We start from the raw sequence: 20297 nt of genomic DNA, 5'->3' as shown, positions 1-20297 counted from the left end.
TTTGTTGTGCTCAGAGTGCAGTGGTTGGCAGAATGCTTTAAAGGAGGGGAGGGGAAGCCTGCCACCACCACCCTTAATATATGGGGAAATTGAATAGAGTTCATGTTTTGTCAGATGTTTGGTTTGCTATGAATTCCACATTCTTTTTTCCTTCCTTGGTTCTGAAATAATATTCCTTTCCACCTGACTTAAAGCAAATCCTCTGGAAGGTAGCTTATGTTAATTGACTGAGTATTTTGAAAGAGTGCAGGCAGAGCTATGTATAATGTCTTTATTTAAATAAGCTCTAAGCCCTTTTATATTGTAAGCTGAGGTATTTAAAAGTAAGATGATTGGAAATTTCTAAAGTTGCACACAATTCAAGAGGATGTGAAACATGTTAGAATGAGCAACTGACACAAAGGTACAGCATCCATTTATTCTAAATATACATGTAATATCAGTTACATAAGACAACCAACAAAAGATCTTAAGCTTGTTGGGCTGGGTTTGTGTGACTGCTTCTTTCATTAGAATTTTTAATAACTGGGAAAAGTGCCAGAATCTAAACGCTGGAAAAGGTATCTTGAATAGGATATACTGATAGATCTTCGCAGTCCTGAGGAAAAAAAAAATCACTGAAAGATTCAGAAAATGTTTCCTCATCTATGCAGCCAAATGGGGGATCTGAACCTCCACCTTTCTGCAGTTTGGATTTAAACAGCTCTGGTGGTTGGTTTTAAGCAGTGGTTTGTAGCTTCTTCAGTGGATTTTTTAATATCACTTTGGTACTTCTGAGAACAATTGTTTTTTTCCTCAAACCTGAGATTTTACGCTCTATCACAGGTCTTCTGGTAGTAGACTATGATGATTTAAAGTTGTGTTCTGTATGGGAGGTTACCTTCTAGATGTGTAGAGAGCCAAACTTAACTGGTTCTCCGTGTACTGACACTTTTATGTTTTAGCAGGCAATAAATCTGGTCTCTTTAATGTCTTGGAATAGAGTAGAAAATCAGATGGATGATTAGAATAGCCCCTCAAAGTCTATTTTTAGATTAGACTGCAGGTGTTGCACAGACTGCTATTCTATCTGCATTTGCTTTGTTTAATTTATCTCAGAGTTGAACTTGCAATAGTATCTTTTTGTGATAAAGACCTGGGCTAAGGATTGAAAGTAAGACGTGGGGGTGGAGAATTAATTGAGATAGATCAACAGTGGTTTATTCACAGCCTCTGATTTAACTCCAAAGATAACAACAAAATTAGTAGGGGAAAAAGTCCCAGCACAGCCTGACATCCTGCTTGATGATCCACAACTCCTTGAAGGGCTTTTCGCAGCCTGCTGGTTTCTATTTCTTTGGCTGCTTTGAGCAACTTACTGAAAATTTCTTGATTTTATCTCTTGATATAAAGGTGTCTGTTTCCAGGCTACCTTTAATTAATACAGTACTTAATATAAAAATACTGTATCTTGTTCTAAGTATTATTATTTATATTTCCTATATTTTTCTAATATTTCAAAAAAGATTATAATTTTTTGTTATCAGTATCTAATTCATATTTGTAAAGGAACAATTTTGGGGTATACTTAAATCATTTCCTTGCAGAGTCAAGAGGCTTATTATTGCCCTAGAAAAGGACAGAGTAGGTACTATGTTAAACAGAGGGTCCACTGACCCACTTTGCATTTCAAAGCTTAACTTCTTGACTTCTTTACTTTAGCACAATAGTATTCTTGAAAATCAGGTATTGTTGAGGAAAAAGGATTTTCTAAATCCATTAGCTAGCAACAGATCAAGAACCAAGACTGGTAGAATAGATCCAAGTTTTAGTGCATTCCAGGGAGGGGAGCAAACTTAAGACAAGACAGAGGACATGGAAAGTCCACTCCTTTGGCCCTAAGGAATTGTGGCAGAGAAAAAGTTACGGGATTAGAGAACCAGGTGGTGAGTTACTTCACATCCTGACCTTCCTCCTCTGAGTTCAAGATGAGAAAAAGAGCAAGGTTCAGTAGGAATGCCAGTGGTATGCTTTCCAGATAGGAGGTTTTAGGAGGAAACCACAAGATTTTCGAAGGAGCTCCAATATGACGTGGGCTCAGGTAGAGCAGTGGTGATGACAGTCTGCTTAGTTGATGAACCTCCAAAGAGGGATCCAGAAGACATGTCCCAATGAGTGCATGTAGAGGTGATGGAATGGCCAGTAGATTAGTGGAGATCTGAGGTCTGAATGAAGAAGCTGCCTGCCATGGAGGAACCTTAAGGACTGGGAGAAATGGCTTGTATCAGCCCCTTTCCTACCTCAACTTGAGTGAATCCACTCCCAATCTAGTAATAAACTCATTTCTTTGGATTTGTCTCTGAACCTTTATGATATTCTTCTCCTTTTAAGAAATGTGGATCCCACTGTGGCTGTGGTCCTGTTGTTTCTTAAAGGTAGTGATCAAAGACAATGAAGTAAGTGAGAATCATAATACCTTGGGTCCTACCTTTGAAACCCCCTCTGCTTAGAAGGGCTGCTGTATGGCGTAACTCCAAGTTGGACCTTCTACATGCCCTTCTTGGTTTTGCCTGTGCACCTAGCATCTGCAGTGGGTACTTGACCTGTAAGGCCATTGAAAGTTTCCAGTTGCAAGTCCAATTGTTTGTTTCTATTTATTTCTGACCTCTTTATTTCTAACCTTTTTTTCAAAAATGTTTGAGGTAGCAAATCTGTTAGGATAGATCAGTGGGCCTAGTTGACTAGTGAAGAGGTTTTATTAAGGTGGGAAAGAAATTTAGGAAAACATGATTTCAGCTGCTCTGATTACCAACCATGAATCAAAACATCAAGAGAACCCCATTATGCCTGTGAATTAACAGTACCTTTTCAGCAAGGTGTTTGCTGAGCAATCTTGGTGGCCAGAGGAGGTTTTGTGGTAAACAAGGCAAAGTTTAAGCCACTCACAACTCCGTATCTGAGAGAGTGGCATGTACCTGTGTCTCACCTAAAATGGCAGAGAACCCCAACGTTCCTGTTTTACTGGGAATATATTTTAGAATGAGCATTTAAAATATTTCATGGGTGTGTCCAAGTGTCTGTGTGTGTGGTAATTTTAGCCATTCCTTCAAGAAAATTACGTGGTCTCAGTGTGAAAACCTAACTGCAAAGGAACTAAAAATGTATTCTCCCCCTTCCTGACCCATGCTGAACTCCACCCTGGTAAACACTCCTCAGACATTTCTTTTACGTAAAAACTTCCTAAACTAAAATAGATCTCTATTCTTTCATGCCTTCTCAGAAACCAAGTGGAAGATTTGTCCTAGAGTATTTTTGAGTGGATGTGAGCTGTGATTCCCAATAATAAAACTAGTTGAATTTATGGAGTTCATACTATGCACCTTACACTGTGGTAGGTTAGCTAGTTACATGCCTTATTTCCTTTAGTCCTCATGATAAAAGTCCCTATTGTTAACAGTATTTGCAGAAGATAAAATTGAGTCTTTGAGAAGTCAAGTAGCATGTGTAACCTCAAGTAGTCGGGGAAGGAACTGAGGCCAGCCTCAAAGACCACACTCTTCATCACGATGTTCTGCTACCTCCTGAAGCAAAGCAAAGCAAAATACTTAGTAAATCTGAAAGCAAGCGTCCTCAAGGAAGAAGCACAGAGAAGACTGCTTATGTACTTAAGTTGCCATGGAGTAAGGGATGGAGCGCTGGAGTGAATCAGAGGACCTGAGTTTAAATCCAGCTCCTCCACTTTCTCACTGTGTGAATATCGCTGTTGGGTTGTTGGGAAGACAACTACATTTGTGAGAAGTGTTGTAAGACTACAAAGGGCTAGGATACAAAACACAACCAACTAACCAAGTAAATTTAAGTGGTACTGGTTTGGGAGGGAGTTGGCAATCCTGCTCTGGTTGTGATGGTATGTTTTGCACAATTCAGATACCTACTGGAAACAAAATGTTTACTAAAAAGCATAAAGTATGCCTGGAGTAAATTCAAAGTACTACTTTTAATTTATAATTCTTAGCATCTCAGTCAGTATTAACTAGGAGTAAATTCAAAGTACTACTTTTAATTTATAATTCTTAGCATCTCAGTCAGTATTTAACTATTGTTAACTACTTTATTCTTGTGAGTGGATAAAATACAGAAAAATTAATTGTATACTGTTCTAACCAGCTTAAAATTACTGGAGTACAGCCATTAAAAGTTTCAACCTGGATTTAGAATAAAATTGCATATATAATTTCACCATCTCACTTGTGCTGACATTTTGAGGCTGAGTTAAAAATGTATGGCACTTTTTTTTTTTAAAGTGCCCTATAAGCATTAGGTGAACACACTTTACACATTTATATGTATAGAAAGCTATTTCCTAAAGTTAACTTAGAACTCTGCCCCTAAGTTTCCTGCTTTCTATGCCCAACAAAATAATTGTTGATTGTTTTAAAAAAATTTGTCAGAACAATATGGTGACAATGATGTTTTCTTCCACCAGAGCTGCATGGTTTCTTTGTGCTTAAAGGGAGAGAGAGACGGGAGGGAAGATATGAGGAGTCAATATGTAAGCTGTACTCAAGGTAGTCGCTGTCTTTATAGAACTAAGATAAACCATCTTTTGCCTTGTTCATCTGTTCGGCAGAAAGCTTGTGCAATTTGCATTTTAGAATGTTCAGTCCTTTTAATTTACTTCTAAATAATTTGTTTCTACATTATGCTGCTTTGTTTGTAGAGAACAATACTTAACACAAGTGTTTCATGAAGCAAAAGAAACTAACACTGCACTCCACAAAGAGAATTTCAAATAAAAACCATTAAGGATAATTGGCATGCATTATAGAAATCTCTACCATATGTGTGAATGGGTCTGTTGTATCAAGCTTATTTACGAAATTCAGAGACACTAATTTATCTAAGAAATAGAATGATAATGCTTTCAAGCAAAAGGAAAAAAATTAAAACATAGTAAGTATAAAAGACACATCAATAGTCTTTTCTATAACCTTCATTTTGATTTTTTTCTTTTGGATTAGCTATTGAGTCACATCAGAAGGTTTGGTTTAATAATGTAGAAGTTATTTGGGCTCAAAAGAAGTTTGGTTGTATCAGTTCCTGTAGGTAATTTGGAAGATAGGAAAGCTTCCAGTATCACTGCACTTATAAGAAAAAGAAATTTGAACAAAGTGTACGAAATTCTGTACCAAAGAATTCCTAAGAGATAGATTTTATTTGCCATGGTTTATAGAATGCATCTCAGAGACATTTTCCCCAACAAAATTGATCCTTTCATTTCAGTAAAAATGTAAAAACAAAGAATGAGAAAGGTTTATGTAATTTAGATCCCTAAGTTTAAAAAAGAAAAAGAAAACTCCTTTTAAAAAAGAATCTGGACCCCTGTATTTTTGACATCATGCTCTGTATCTGCCTGTTGAACAGATTCAGTTGATGACACCTTTTACTACTAAAAGTAAACTACCTTGTACATTTTAAGAATTATTGAGTGAATCTCATTGTTTTGTGCATGAGAATCTACACATTCCTATTGGTTTAATTTAAGAGACTGAAAAAGTTGTAAGTTAGTGCCTGGTATGTATTGGTATTGTCGCACAAAATACAGTTTGTGTAAAAAGAAAAAAACCATGGAGTAGATAATACAAAAGAATTTGGTAGTGCAGAGGCCATCAGTAACTGTAGGCATTAATAGCAAACCTCTTTTGCTTGGGAAGAAAATAGTGTGGCACTTTCAAACATGGAACTTGATGAGATCTCAGTGAAGTAAAAGTCAAATTGTTGTAAAACTTCAATTTCTGTCCATATCAGTGATCTTCAAAGGTGATTTTTGAGGAACTCTCACTTCGGTTGTTAGCACTTTGTTTAATTTGGGCTGTGGTTCAGCAGTGATTATCTTAAGATATTCATGAGCAATAAAGCCAAATTCAGTGCAAAATTTAACTCACTGTGGCACTGTGGCTTCCAAATGCAGTATCAGTAGAGACGTGGAACTTCTCCATTGTGAGGTGTAGAAATACATTCTCTTTCAGAAGACAGCCTGTATGTGTGAGGGCCCATTTCATATGTGTTCGGGATCATTAATGAACCACAGTAAAATATGGAGCCAGAGGGTATTGTTTACGATAAAATAGAGGTCATATCTTCACAATAATATTCCATTAAGTTAATCATCATGGAAATTGTGACTATTTAATAGTGACCATTCTAAATCACCTAGTCATTAAGGTGTGGATTGAATTGATAAGATTTAACCACTTATTTTATCATGGGAAAATTTGCCTAACACATTTGTATGATTTTTTCCCCTATTTTTTATTCTCCTGCATACCATCCAGTAGGTAAGCAATGCTATAGGGACATTGGGCATAGATCTTGGGCCTTTCTCCAGAGCTGAAGCACCGTAATACAACTTGGGCTCAAAGGGGAGCTTAAAAGGGGAGCTTAGACAGCATCTAGATGGGAACCCCAGCCCTCTCACCTGTCAGCTCTGTGACCTTGGTCAGTTATATAATTTCTCTGGTAATGGAGTATAAAGCAGATTTTGTAAGAATTAAATAAAATAATATACTACAGTGCATGGCACATTTTAAGCACTCAGTTAATGATGCTTGTTGTCGTTTTGAGGGAGGATTAATGTTGGAGAATAGTTAAATATGTAAGAGTCTGGGCCTGGTAGAATTTTTCGGGTAAAGGAACTTGAACCTAAAGAAGAACAGTATACAGACTTAGGGTTGAAGGAGAAGGAGTCATGAAAGTCACAGTTTATTAGGGACCTGTTATGTTTTGGACACTGCAGTGGGCACATAGAGGAAATGAAAGCCAATATAGGAGGAAGAAGGAGAATATCAGAATTAGTATTTAGCTGATTACAATTCTTACCAGTGTCTTTGCAGAAATTTCTGCCTCTGAAAAGAGTCTGGGTCACATCTTTAGAAGTAGCTTGCTCATTCATGGCATAGATTAAGAAACGAGTTCCGTTCATTAGAGATACCGAGTATATTTTGTTGAAAGTATGCTATCAAGGAAAAATAATGAGCTAATTTTTGTCTTTTCATCTATGTCATGCATCCTGAAACATACTGTGTTGACCACATATGTGCTCATAAAAATTTCTCTCTTTGAAAAACTGAACTGTTAAGAGAAAGTCTAACTTTGCTTAGCTGGGGCCTAACATTTTGTCATTACGTAATTGTGCCTAGTGAAAAGTTTTTGATTGTATTAATGAGTGAATGAATGAGTTAGAGTGAATGAATGAATAAATGAATCTCCAAGTTAAGTCCAGAGTTTTTATGAGCAGGGTCAAAAACATATTTATTGAGGACCCTTTGTCATATACATCATTGTTACTCTGCCAGTTCTAAAAAGCATAAGATATTATATCACAAAAATGACAACTATTAAAGATGGTGAGATTTTGGTAAAAATGATGCGTGCATTCCTTGTTGGTGGCATTATCAATTGTTAATCCCTTTAGAAAGTAACATGACCATTTGTAGCAAAAAGTCACAAATTTATTCATATCCATTGCATTCAAAATTCTCCTTCTCTTATGGAAACATTTTAACAGGAACAAAACAAGCTAAACATAAAAATTTTTACTGTAATCAGTATTAATAGCAAAAAGTTAGAGACAAAAATAATAATTTTATAGATTATGGTATATCAATATAGTTTAATACTATAAAGTCATTAAAATGATAATCATTTGGAAACATCAAGGTATGTTTATGAGATATATGTAAAAATAGTGAAATATAAAATACTATGTATACCATTATTATAACAATATAAATATAGTATGTGTGTATAGATTATATGCATAAATAAAACTAGAGGTTGTGTCAGGATAATAAGATAATTGATTTGCATTTTAAAAACATTTATTCATCTTTTATTACCTTTCAATACCCTTCCAGAAATTATCTTATTTTCTTTTCTCATAAATAGATACTGTAGTGCCTTTTCTTCTGATAAGGGCCGTTATAGGACCTGAGGTTCATTATCAGTTGCTTTTAACATCCCTATACTGAAATTTAGGAGTACATAGATGATTAGATTAAAGGTATATAACATTGATCTCTGGCTATATACTTTGCAGGTTGTTTTAAAAAAAAATTCCCAATGTATGTTCATTTTCTTATACAATTTGTTTTTCCTGAAAGTCACCTTAAGGTAAAAAGTCAAAGGCTTTTTATCTTACAGATATAAATATGTGTGTATCTTTGTTCATCTGGAGGCAGCACATTAAAATGGAAAGGATACTTGGCCAACAGGTTGGATTTGTTGATTTTACAGATGGGGAACCCTGGAAGGCAGGGAAGTAAAGTGATTTGGACAGGGATACAATGTCAATTAATGGCAGAGCCAGGATTGAAATGTACAGGTTTTGAGAAAGTTGAGAACTTTCCTACCCACCCCTCATCCACAATGCTTTCCCCATCACCCCAAAATGAGCTGTTAGCTTTCTTCTAGCTTCAGCACCCATGATTTTTCTCTACCTGCAGTGTCATATCTGTGCTACATTCCCATGTCTAAGGAAAGCAAGAGTTTCCATCTCAGCCAGAAATTGCTACTTTGTACACAGTTGCACAGAGGTAAATGCTGGCCCTTGGGTAGTCTTGTCTGCATGCTTTCATTGGTTGCATCTCCTTAGAATCAGGACTTCTGCCTCTCAGCTCAGCAACATTAATGTGTTCACCTAGCTATAGTGTTCCTTTCTGTCTCTGCAGCCTTCCTGACTACCCCCTCCCCACCATCCACAGGCAGAAATCCTGGTCACAGCAAGCTGCTCCCACTGGGGTAGTTTCCAAAAATCCACAAAGAACAAATTAGTGTTCCTGATTTGCTTCAGAAATAAATGGCAGAGAAGCCTCTCCAACATGCTTGAAATAAACAAACAAATAAGAGAGAACAAATAGCTTCAAGTGAAAACCTACTGCTAGTCTTAAAGGGGGCTCTAGGAGAAGACTTCAGAAAAGATAAATGGTTGCTGAGTACTGTTAGCCTATTAGCCTGTGGTGGGCCAATTAGGCAGCAGTGGAAAGGAGGATGAGTGGTAAATTCATTTGAGGGTCCTGTGGAGCCAGCCTTGAAAGAATTTTTAAAAATATACTCACTTGATTTAATGAATGTGGTAAAATAAACATAGATGATTATATTTAATCTCTAAATTGATATGTAGTTTGTTCAACCAGGCAGCATTTAAATATGGCTTCTTCCTTTGCACCCATTTGTTCTGCCCTTCTTATTTCTTCCTTTGTGTTAATACGGTGAATAAGCCCTCCTGCTGTATCTGCCATTTACAGTGTTACAGGGAGATTTATGATTCTTTTATAATCAGAGCAATAGGTGATTCTTAGTTAGAAAACTCTTCTTAGTCTCTTTGGAAAACCATTATTTTATTGCCTTTTTTCAATAACATTCACCCAGAACCTAGACAGTAAGTATTAACTGAGCACCTACTGTGAATCAGGCACTGGTCTAGCCATCGTGGAAGGTTTAATTCTGACTAACGCTTTGTCCTTGTCCTCAAGGACCTCATAGTGTGAGAAGGGGATGTGAAGACTCCCTGGGCTAAAGTGCTGAGGTAGCCAGACTAGCTGGCTACCCTTCGTGCCTTTCCTCCTCTCCTGGCTTCTGTGAACTCAGGTAGTGTCTCTGATGAACAAGACAACTGTCCCAGACAGAAAGGCTCCAAATCAATGGCTCCCAAATATGGGTCTTTGGACCTGAACCTCCAGATTAACCTGCTGTGCTTTTTGGAACTACCTAGTCTAGTATGGATCAGGGTATCTTGGGGAGAGGACTACGGTACCTATTTTAAAGATGTTCTCTAGGTGATTCTGATACTTCATCAGATTTAGAGGTCAGCGATGGAGGAGTCAGTCATGGGCAAGAAGGAGTAATTGTGGAAATGGGTAAGGCAAATGATCATCAACAGACATATACCAGGCACTGTACATAATGGTAAGGACTGCAACCTGTGGAGTCACACTGCCTGGGTTTAAATTCTGTCTCTGACACTTAGAGCTGTGAGCTTTAAGGCAAGTTTTAAAATTCAGTTGTCTTCAGTTCCCACACTTTGTAAAGTGAGAAAAATGATATCACCTATCTCAAAGGATTATTGTAGGGATTAAATGATGTAAAATATTTAAAGCTGTTAGAAGTGTACTGGAGATAAAGAAAACACTCAGTAAGTATTACTGCTACTACTACTGCTACTGCTACTGCTAGTACTACTACTGCTGCTGCTGCTGCTGCTACTACTAGTAGTAGTAGTAGTATTACTACTGCTGCTGCTGCTGCTACTACTACTGTTGCTGCTATTACTGCTGCTGCTACTACTACTAGTACTATTACTACTACTGCTGCTACTTTACTGCTGCTGCTGCTGCTACTATTAGTAGTACTACTACTACTGCTGCTGCTGCTGCTACTACTAGTAGCAGTATTACTACTGCTGCTGCTACTGCTGCTGCTGCTGCTACTACTACTAGTACTAGTACTATTACTACTACTGCTGCTGCTGCTGCTGCTGCTACTAGTAGTAGTATTACTACTGCTGCTGCTACTGCTGCTGCTGCTACTACTAGTAGTACTACTGCTGCTGCTACTATTAGTAGTACTACTACTGCTGCTGCTGCTGCTACTAGTACTACTACTACTGCTGCTGCTGCTACTACTAATAGTAGTATTACTACTGCTGCTGCTGCTGCTACTGCTAATAGTAGTAGTACTACTGCTCCTGCTACTTTACTTCTGCTACTACTACTGCTGCTACTTTACTGCTGCTGCTGCTGCTACTACTGCTGCTGCTACTATTAGTAGTAGTACTACTACTGCTGCTGCTGCTGCTACTACTACTACTACTACTGCTGCTGCTGCTGGTTGTTGTTGTGGTTGTTGTCCTTCTGCTCCTCCTTCTTTTTCTTCTTATCATCATCGTAAGGCAGTTTATGTTTACAGTCCTACAGAAATACAGATGAGGGATAGGAGTTCATCCCTATTTAGCCTCCCAGAGTAAATAAAGCAAAACCGTCTTCCATTCCAAGCTGGCTGCAGAAATCTTGGGCTGTGTGGACCAGATCCACATCAAGCCAGGGGCCAAGATGCTCTACCTCGGGGCTGCCTAGGGCACCACTGTCTCCCACGTCTCTGACATTGTAAGCCAACACGGTGTGGTCTGTGCAGCTGAGTTCTCCCACCACTCTGGCTGTATGACCTCATTAACTTGGCCAAGAAGAGAACCAACATTATTCCTGTCCTTGAAGATGTTTGGCACCTGCACAAATACAGCATGCTCATTGCAATGTGGATGTGAACCAGATGGTAGCCCTGAATGCCTACACCTTCCTACATAATGGAGGACACGTTGTATGATTTCCATTAAGGTCAACTGCTGCATTGACTCCACAGCTACTCCCCAGGCCATATTCGCCTCCTAAGTAAAAAAAAAAAAAAAAAAAAAAAAAAAAAGATGCAACAGGAGAACATGAAGCCCCGCAGCAGCTGACCCTAGAACCATACCAAAGAGACCACCGTGGTCATAGTTGTGTCCAAGCCACACCCCAAGCTGAAGAACTGAAGCCCAGGACCATCTGGATTGTGAGAAATTGTGCTTCTACTGTTACATGCTACTGTTGCTGCTGTTAGACTAGGTGATTTTTAACTTGTGGTAGTTTAGAAGCTGTTTTTTGTTTTCTGTGCTCAATAAATGGGTAGCATCTGGCCAGTACACTCCACTGCTATGCATTTTATTGTTTTTCATTTCTACAGTTCAGAGGTATTAGGAACAATAGAAATTATAATGCATAGAAGAAATGTTAAACAATTTTAAAATGGCTTTAATTGTCCATTTCTCATCATGGCCTTAAGTGGGCCCAAAAGTAACATTAATGTTCAGTTATATTTGAGTCAGTCAATAGTATTTCTGCTCATCACTGGGCAGAATTTGGTGTGGGCTGCCAAGAATTACTCTGGCGTCAGATTCAGAAGACTGGGTTCTCAAGCTAGGGCTGCTCCCGACCACTAGAGTAGTCTTGGGCATAATCATGTCATATCTCTGGGCTTATTATTTTCATTTATAAATGAGATTGAGTTGATCTCTAGGGATAACTAAGAGCATCCTCTGCTTTCCCAGTGGTTTATCTCACTCTGCTTCTGGTCCAAATTTGAGTTTCATAAGACAAGAATATCCACCATTAAGAAGACTAATTAGTCTAATTTCAGGATGCTGATTGGGTCACAGACCTAGCATGTGAATCTCTCCTTTCTGTCTGGTTTCCCTTTGAGATACTCACTGTCTTCTGTTGTAGTTGGACCCAAGACTATTCCATTCTTACCAACAGGTAGGATTATTTTGTGTTTTCCAAAGTATCCTCTATGTAGAATATTAATGTAATAAAATATTAATACATCAGGAAATATTTCAGTGATAAAAAAAGATTCAGAAATAATGTTAAACAAATTTTTAAACTGGTTCATTTTTTTTGACTACTCAGAATCTAGAATATGGAGACGTACACTATGAATTACCAATAGGAGAATATAGTACAAAATACTTCCAAAATATTTTGATCACGGAATCCTAACTTTTAAGAAATGCCATAAGGGATCAATATTCCTTGAAGTACACTTCTGCAAAATGTTAGAAGAGTATTCACCAATTTTGGCTTCTAAACAAGTGTCAGCCATGTAATAAGCAAGTGTTCTATCAGAGGCTCTATGAGGAAAAGTAACTTACCCTAAGACATATTCATTAAAAATGGCAAATCTGAAAACTGTCTATTTATCCACCACTTTGTATATTTATCCACTGCAGTATAATACATTCTATTCTTTCAGTTCAAAGATCTCAGGAACAATGTAAAATTTCTGAGTATTTTATCCAAGAATGTATGCAAATGTGGGATGTGCAGAAGGAATCTTATCGCCAGATCATCTCTTGGTCCCTGTTGCCTGTCTGGGATTGTTGTGCTGGCTCTCAGCAATGCTCATGAGCCAAATAAAGCAGGACTTAACTCCCTGACACCTAGTTTCTAAAAGGCTGCCAATCCTGACCTTAGTCTTTTTTGCATAAAAAGAAAAAGATTGAAATTGTTATTCATGCTTGATTCATTGGACCAAAAGAGCAATTGCCAAGGGCTCATCAAGCCCTTAATGTGGAAAGGCTGGCAGTTCTTATTCCAGGATGAATGTTAGATTTTCATCCTGAATGAAAGAAAACTTGCTACACTCCCTTTCTTTAAAAAAGGGGGAATGGTATAAAGAACACAAGGTAACAAGTCTTTATTTGTAATAGGTGTCCTGTTTCTCCTAAGGTGCTAGACCTTTTCCCCCAGGATCTACCCTTTATATTTCAATGTAATTAGCTTCTTAAAGCCTATAGCATTTTCTTAAAATAATGGGAGATTTCACTGGCTTTTACTGTACACAGATTTTAGTAGAGCCCTGACTAGGTTTCAAATAATTATTCATGCAAGCCTGATTTGAATCTGGGGAACACGCAAAAGAAGGTGGCGTTACTGAAAGTAGTCATAAGTAAATAGAAGATGTTATATCACCTCCCTTTCTTTGAAGATGCAAGCCTTGATTTTTTTTTCTTTTAAGGATGGGCAGTTACGACCTGTTGATATTTCTTTGACCAAGTTGCTCTGTGCCCAAACCAGGATTGCTCTGTTATTTTAGAAGGCAGTCCTTTAAATGTCCAGCCATCTGGCAGTGTGAATTTGCAGAGAAAATGATAGGCCAGATAAACCTTTTATCAAAAATATAAAAGATCATTTAAAAATAACATATACTATATTGTTTCAATACAAGCAGGATAACAGAAGTGGATTATAATGTCAATGCCCTTACAAATTCTGATGATATTTTTAAAGGACTATACTTCAATAAAAAATAAAAATAGAAAAGTAATACATATACATGATTAGAAAATTTAAATTGTATGCAAGTAAAAAATAAAATATAAATGCCTCACCAGTCCAACCTCTGTAGAGGTAACTACTATTGATTTTGTGTGTTTGTGATACCTGATGATGATGATAATAACAGTAACGTACGAGCATCCATCCATGACTCTTTCATCTATCAATTTGACAACAACTAAAATTTTCAGCTTGCTTAAAAAAATCACAGCATGCATATACTTGTACATCTGGTTGTTTTCACATACCTTTGTATCTTGAGTATATTTCCATTGTAATAATAATGGATTTACTTCATTCTCTATAATGGCTACATAATATTCCACCATAAAAATCCATCATAAATTATTCAATCAATGGGAACAATTTCTAAAGTTCCCTTACACAAAAAAGTAAGAGTATATTTTCCTCACCTTGTTTTCAGCCCATAGGTATAATAATGTAGTATATTTCCAAGAATATATTTTGTTATTAAGGTACACATATATTCTTTAAATGTTTGATCTTAATTTGACAATCTTTTGAAATACATGTTGCCTAAGTATCTATTAGCATAAGTAGTAGTTATAGGAAATTTGAAAGTCAGAATTGGAAGTTTTTCTCAAGTCATATTTACAGAAGATATGGAATACAAATTTTATTTTTCTGTGGTGACCTTGAATCAGAGAGGAAAACATTGAGCCAAATTTACTTGTAATTACAATTTATATTATAACCTGACAGGCCAAGGAGGTAAGAGTAGGAAAAGGAGAAAAGGAATCAGTTGTTAAGTGAGTTTTATGTGCCAAGGATCAGGTTAGGTGTTAGCATGTACATTATTTTAATTAAGGGATTATTGTTACTGATTGTTTAATAATTAGCTTTCCTGAAGTTATTTCCAGCCACTATGAGTTGAATATTGTAGACAGCCTTTTTTTCCTTAAATGCACTCTCATCCCCAACAGTTCTGCCCCAATCTTGATGATAAAAACTAGAAAGGAGACAATATTAAGGCCAAGATGGACTGAGATTCTTTCTAACATCAACCGTAATCTGACACAGCTATAAAAGGTGCATAAAAATTAAGTCATTTACCCAAACCTACCAAACTAGCAAATTTTAATGTCAGTCTTGCAGGTGATTATGATTACCAGATACAAAGCTTAGGGAGAAAATTAGGACATATGCAAGGATAATTAAGAAACAGGCAAATTAAAACTTAAATGAGGACTTTCAATAATAGCAGTACATTTCTTCACTGACTGATACTCACATTATCTATTCTTTCATCACTTTGTTGTGTGTACCTATGAGAAGGCTTTGGAAAATTTCACTTAAGAAGATAAGAAAGAGGTTAATCAGCCGGACCTTTCTGCTTTCCAGATTGCTATTTTATCTCTGACAGTGACACCCTCACCTGTACTTCGGAGAGTGGGTGATTATGAGCTTGAAGTATTGAGCACAGTAAGGTTTCAAAAAATCATAGCTGTTGTTATGATGGTCACTGTTACTATAATTTTATTTTTGGCAATTCACTCATTTCTAACTTCCCTTAATAACAAAACTGTAAGTCTTTTCGTTTTCCATAATTCTATTTCCTTTTAAGTCTATACCATCTCTTAAGGTAACAGATTTCATATTTTTGCTGCCTGATATATAAAGTAGCATTTCCTTTCTTTTGACGTGTCTTAATGACATGACACTGCATTCTTTAATCTTTTTTTTTCCTGATAAATATATATTGACCATAGGGATACATCCATTCATGATCATACCGATGTCAAGGAGTAGTGGAAAGAGTATGGCATGAGATGTCAAGTAGATGTGGATTTTCTGAGTCTCTGCTGTTAGGTCAATAGCAATTTGGGGCTGTGAGGATTAGGTGAAATGACATATGGAATGCCTGTAACAGAGTGCTTGGCAGATAGTAGGTGGTGAGAAAATATTTTTCTGTCACAGCACCACCCCTTTTTCTTACATTCTTCCTTTCTCTTCCCTCCTTTTGGCATCCCAGCATAAGGGAGCCTGTGGTTCTAGAGCAGCACTGTCCAACAGAACTTTCTGCAGTGATGGGGATGTGTAGCCACTAGCCACATATAGCTATTTAAATTTAAATTTAACTTAATTAAAATTAATTTAAAATTTCACTTACTCATTTGCACTAACCACATTCCAAATGCTCAGTAGCCACAATGTTAGTGACTACACTTATTGGACAGCACAAAAATAGAACATTTCCCTTTTCTTAAAGTTCCATTGGACAGCATTGCTCTCAAACTATAGGCTATAAATGTGACTAGAGCAACTACAGAACTGAATTTTTAATTTTAATATATCTTAGTTCATTTTCATTTCAATTTAAATAGCCACAGGTTACCAGTGGCTACCACAATGAACAGCAAAGTTCTACAGTGTCACAAGCATTAGTCAGCAGCTTTGAAGATTTTAATTAACATTTTGAGATTTTTATGTGATGCCTGTGGAGTGGGTAGATTAATCTAGCAACTCCAAGTGTTGGTAGTGTATTTCTTCTTCTCTAGTATGACTGGGCTTAACTCAGTCCACATCTAATGTTCTTACATGCTTATCTGACCCCAATTTTTTAATTCAAAAACTTTTATATATCTCTTTGGGCTTTACTGATCTCAGTTATTTTTAAACCTAGCTACAGAATCAGTAAAGGATTTGTTGTATTATAGCTAACCTTGTTCAGTGAATGACAGGGTTCAGAGAAAGTATATGAAAAAGCGACAGTCTGTAGCAGGGGGTCTTAACCACAGAGATACAACATACTGATGAGCTCTGATCACTTCTGAGGTGTGTGGTGAGTAATTTGTTGCTATTAATAAAGTGTTAGCATTTTCAAATAATTCCCCTTTTATTTTAAGAAATTAAAACAGTCTTGATCGCTGGTATAATGATGTCGGTCTTACTCATTTACATCCTGTCTTGTTGTCTTGAATGGCAAAGAAATGTGGTGTGGAGTTAGGTCTGGCATATTGGTGGTTGCACCCGTACCTGAGTTCATGTATGAGACTGGGTCATTGGTCAGCGTGTCATCCTGTGTTACCATGGAGAAAACTGTTAAAAGCATTGTAAGGAAGGGGGAGGGTATAGCTCAAATGGTAGAGCACATGCCTAGCATGCATGAGGCCATGGGTTCAATTCCTAGTACCTCCTCTAAAAATAAATAAGTAAAACTACCCCCCCAACAGCATTGTAAGGAATGTGATGTCAAGCAGTACATTATGCTGAAGCTTGGTCATGGGGACTGAACATTCCTCTCTCACTGCCTGAATCTTGTTTTTTTAAAAATTATTTAGTAATTAGACTGTTCTAAGTATAAAAAGTCTGACTTAAATGAATGTGTTTTTAAGGTGAAGCAGGGTCAAGGATTCATCTTATTGACAGAAGAGAAAAGTGATGCAGTGAAAGAGGTATTAGAGGGGATTAGGAGAAAGTTGAGAGGCAGAGTCTGGAAGGCTTCACAAGCAAAGAGAAGTTTAAACATTTAATGGGAAAGGAAGAAAAGGTCATAGGAAGACATGTCTGAAGGTCAGAAAGTAATATAATATTGCTAATAGCATGCAGAATGATTATTTACCTGAATTCCCTGAATGTGTTTAGGTTTTTGTTTGTAGACTCTGAAGACATTTGTGTTTAGAATACACATAATGAGGGAATTTGACACCTGTTTTTGTCTAGTTCCTTTATTTTACTTATGGGCAGAACAGAATTGTTCTAGAAAAGATGACATGTTATACACTCTCACTGGATTCTGTAATCTTTCAGCCCAGATACAAATAGATGACCATCTACAAAGAAGTTTCATCTTGAGGAAAAGTGTAATCACTTCTAATTCATCTTGTTATTAAGGTTAACTGCATCAGAAGATTTATTTTTCTCAGGATGGAATCTGAGTTCATTCTAGAAAATGGTAGATGGGCTCAAAGACCATATCAGACCTTCTGACTGCTAGAGGAAGAGGAAAATCTGTCCGTTTAGCTTGTTCTTTCTTTGCTGACAGTTACATGGATTTATTTAAAAACCCATTAGGGAAGAGTGTGTTCTATCTGTAAGCAGTGGAAGCATGTGATCTGATGACTATTCTATAAACAGACTTAAGCTTCATTTTAGACAGGAATAGGTTTTCATTTATTTTGAGGCTAATTATAAATTGGAACGATAATCCTTTTGATGGACAATTCGATTGCATTTAAATTCAAATTAACATCTGTTGTTTATAGTTTGTATTGTACAATCTACCTGAATCTAAACAGAAGCTATTAAAGATCTGTGGCTAGAAAATCTTTGTTCTCTGAAGAGTTTAAAGGAAAAAAGAGCATTTTCTGTATCCTCGTTATTGCAGCCAGATTTTAGTTGCCCTTGAAAATCAAGGATGCTTTCCTTTGTCCACAATGTATTAAAGGAGGTTGTGCATATATGCACAAATGCATTTTGCTACAAAGGGGGCTGTTGAAAATGTTCAACATTTTTAAATAATATGTGTTTTGAATGAATAGCACACTTTATACTACTTAAATATTTTTATTCAGATACTGTCTTATTTAAGAATTTAGTTCATATATATTCATAATTGCATTTCACTCCATAGGTATATTAATTCTATTCATACATGAATTCATTTACAGCTGTACTTCATATATATGAACCACATATTCATAAATGGTAATATTTATCTACAGCTGGATGAATATTTACAGATAGATACACATGTACATATGTATATAATAAATCAGCACCTCAAAATTGCAAAACTGGAAATAATTAGCTACAGCGCATGATTTGGGGTATTTTGTTTTTCTTTAAATTCTCATTCACTTACAGATCACATGATAATAGTACAGCTATTATAAAAATTCACATGTTGCCCAGTGCGTGAAGAATGTCTGTGCTTTCACCTGAGAAGCATGTAAAGCACAGGAGCACAGAAGGGAAAAAACACTTAAGGATCACAATAGCATTGTGGGCGTAGACATATACAATCCACTTATAACTGTTACTTTTTAAATTACAGAATTATAGAATTGGCATGTCCCCCAAAAGTAATTAGACAATTTATAAAATGACGGGAAGTTCTTACAGCATAATACTCAGCCTAAAATTAGTCCTGACAACTAATTTACAACGTGGAAGAGGTAACCGATCCTGTCGAATGGTGGTTTTACTCTTAAAAATGATATCAGGATGATTTTCTTTATTATTTGAGAAGATTTAATGTGAAATCAGTATACACTTATTAAAAAATACAACAGATTTTGCATGAGCTTGAATAAGACTTCAGGTTCTTTGAATTATGTAACTATTTGCTAATTATTTGTTTGACAGGCTATGGTTTTAAAGCTTCAAAATATGTAAACAAATGTTGATCGTTAACAATCTTGAACTGAGACGAGTAAATGTGAGCTTTTATGAGGATCTTAGGAGGTGCACACAGTTCAGAGGTTCAGTGTTCCAAACCCCTTGAATCTTCCCTGTGCAGCATCTAATCTTCTCTTTAAATGTTAAAAGCTGCCTCATGCTCTCTAACAAGTCATCTCCCCAGAATTCTTCACGGTTAACAAAGACCCAAGCCCTGTCTTCGCATTTTTCTTCTATTGATGCCCAGCATGCTTTATGAAAGTTGGAATGAAGGGGTGAAGGCAGGGCTGGGGAACTGCCAGAAGAAGCTGACTAGCTGGCATATGGGACACATTGAACCACATTGCAGAGTAGCATGAACATGGCATTAACAATGACCCCTTGTACTGCTCTCAGTCTTGCAGGATCAGAAAATGATTTCTTAGCTCACCAAAATTGAATCTGTCTCTCAAGGAGAACTCAAGTTAACAAACAGTCAAAAACAAACATACATACACAAACACACATAATCCTGAGTAGTATGTTTAAAACCTGATTGCCAATTTGTTACTTCCTAAAAGAAAATATAACTTTTACACATACCAGAATATTCTTAATAGCATAACCAGAATATATTCTCTTGCAAGCCAATTTAAGAGGAAGTCAACTCATAATCAGAAATTTGCTTAAGAAGATGAAATTGAAGAAAAGACTGATTGTTAAAAAGTGTCTCTTAAGGAAAAAATATACAAGACGCATGAAAAACAAAGAGCCAGTTCCTTAATTGTCAAAGAGTTTGCACAAATCATTAAGAAAAAACTAATGTCAATTTTTAAAATGGGCAAAAGATAAATATCTAACAAATAGAAACAATTCACAGAAAAGTACAGATGACCAGTAAACATATAAAAATGATAAACATCACACACAATTAAACAAATGAAAATTAAAATAAGATACAATTTTTATCCTGTGAGTTTAGCAAAAATTTAAAAATCCAATGATACTTAGCTTTGGTAAGGATGTGAGGAAAGAAGCCATCTCAGACAA

General features: G+C 36.5%; 1 protein-coding gene and 1 pseudogene across 10 annotated transcripts in view; both read left to right on the top strand.

Moving 5' to 3' along the window:
* SEMA6D (semaphorin 6D) overlaps positions 1 to 20297 on the top strand; it is a 518009-nt gene that overhangs the window by 11731 nt on the left and 485981 nt on the right. The gene's annotated exons all lie outside the window — the stretch shown is intronic.
* LOC105105015 (rRNA 2'-O-methyltransferase fibrillarin-like) lies at positions 11010 to 11721 on the top strand (annotated as a pseudogene).

This window comes from Camelus dromedarius, chromosome 5 (genome assembly GCF_036321535.1).
Source record: "Camelus dromedarius isolate mCamDro1 chromosome 5, mCamDro1.pat, whole genome shotgun sequence".
Taxonomy (NCBI): domain Eukaryota; kingdom Metazoa; phylum Chordata; class Mammalia; order Artiodactyla; family Camelidae; genus Camelus; species Camelus dromedarius.
The sequence above is the reverse complement of the archived record's forward strand: the minus strand, read 5'-3'. Positions and strand labels throughout refer to the sequence as shown.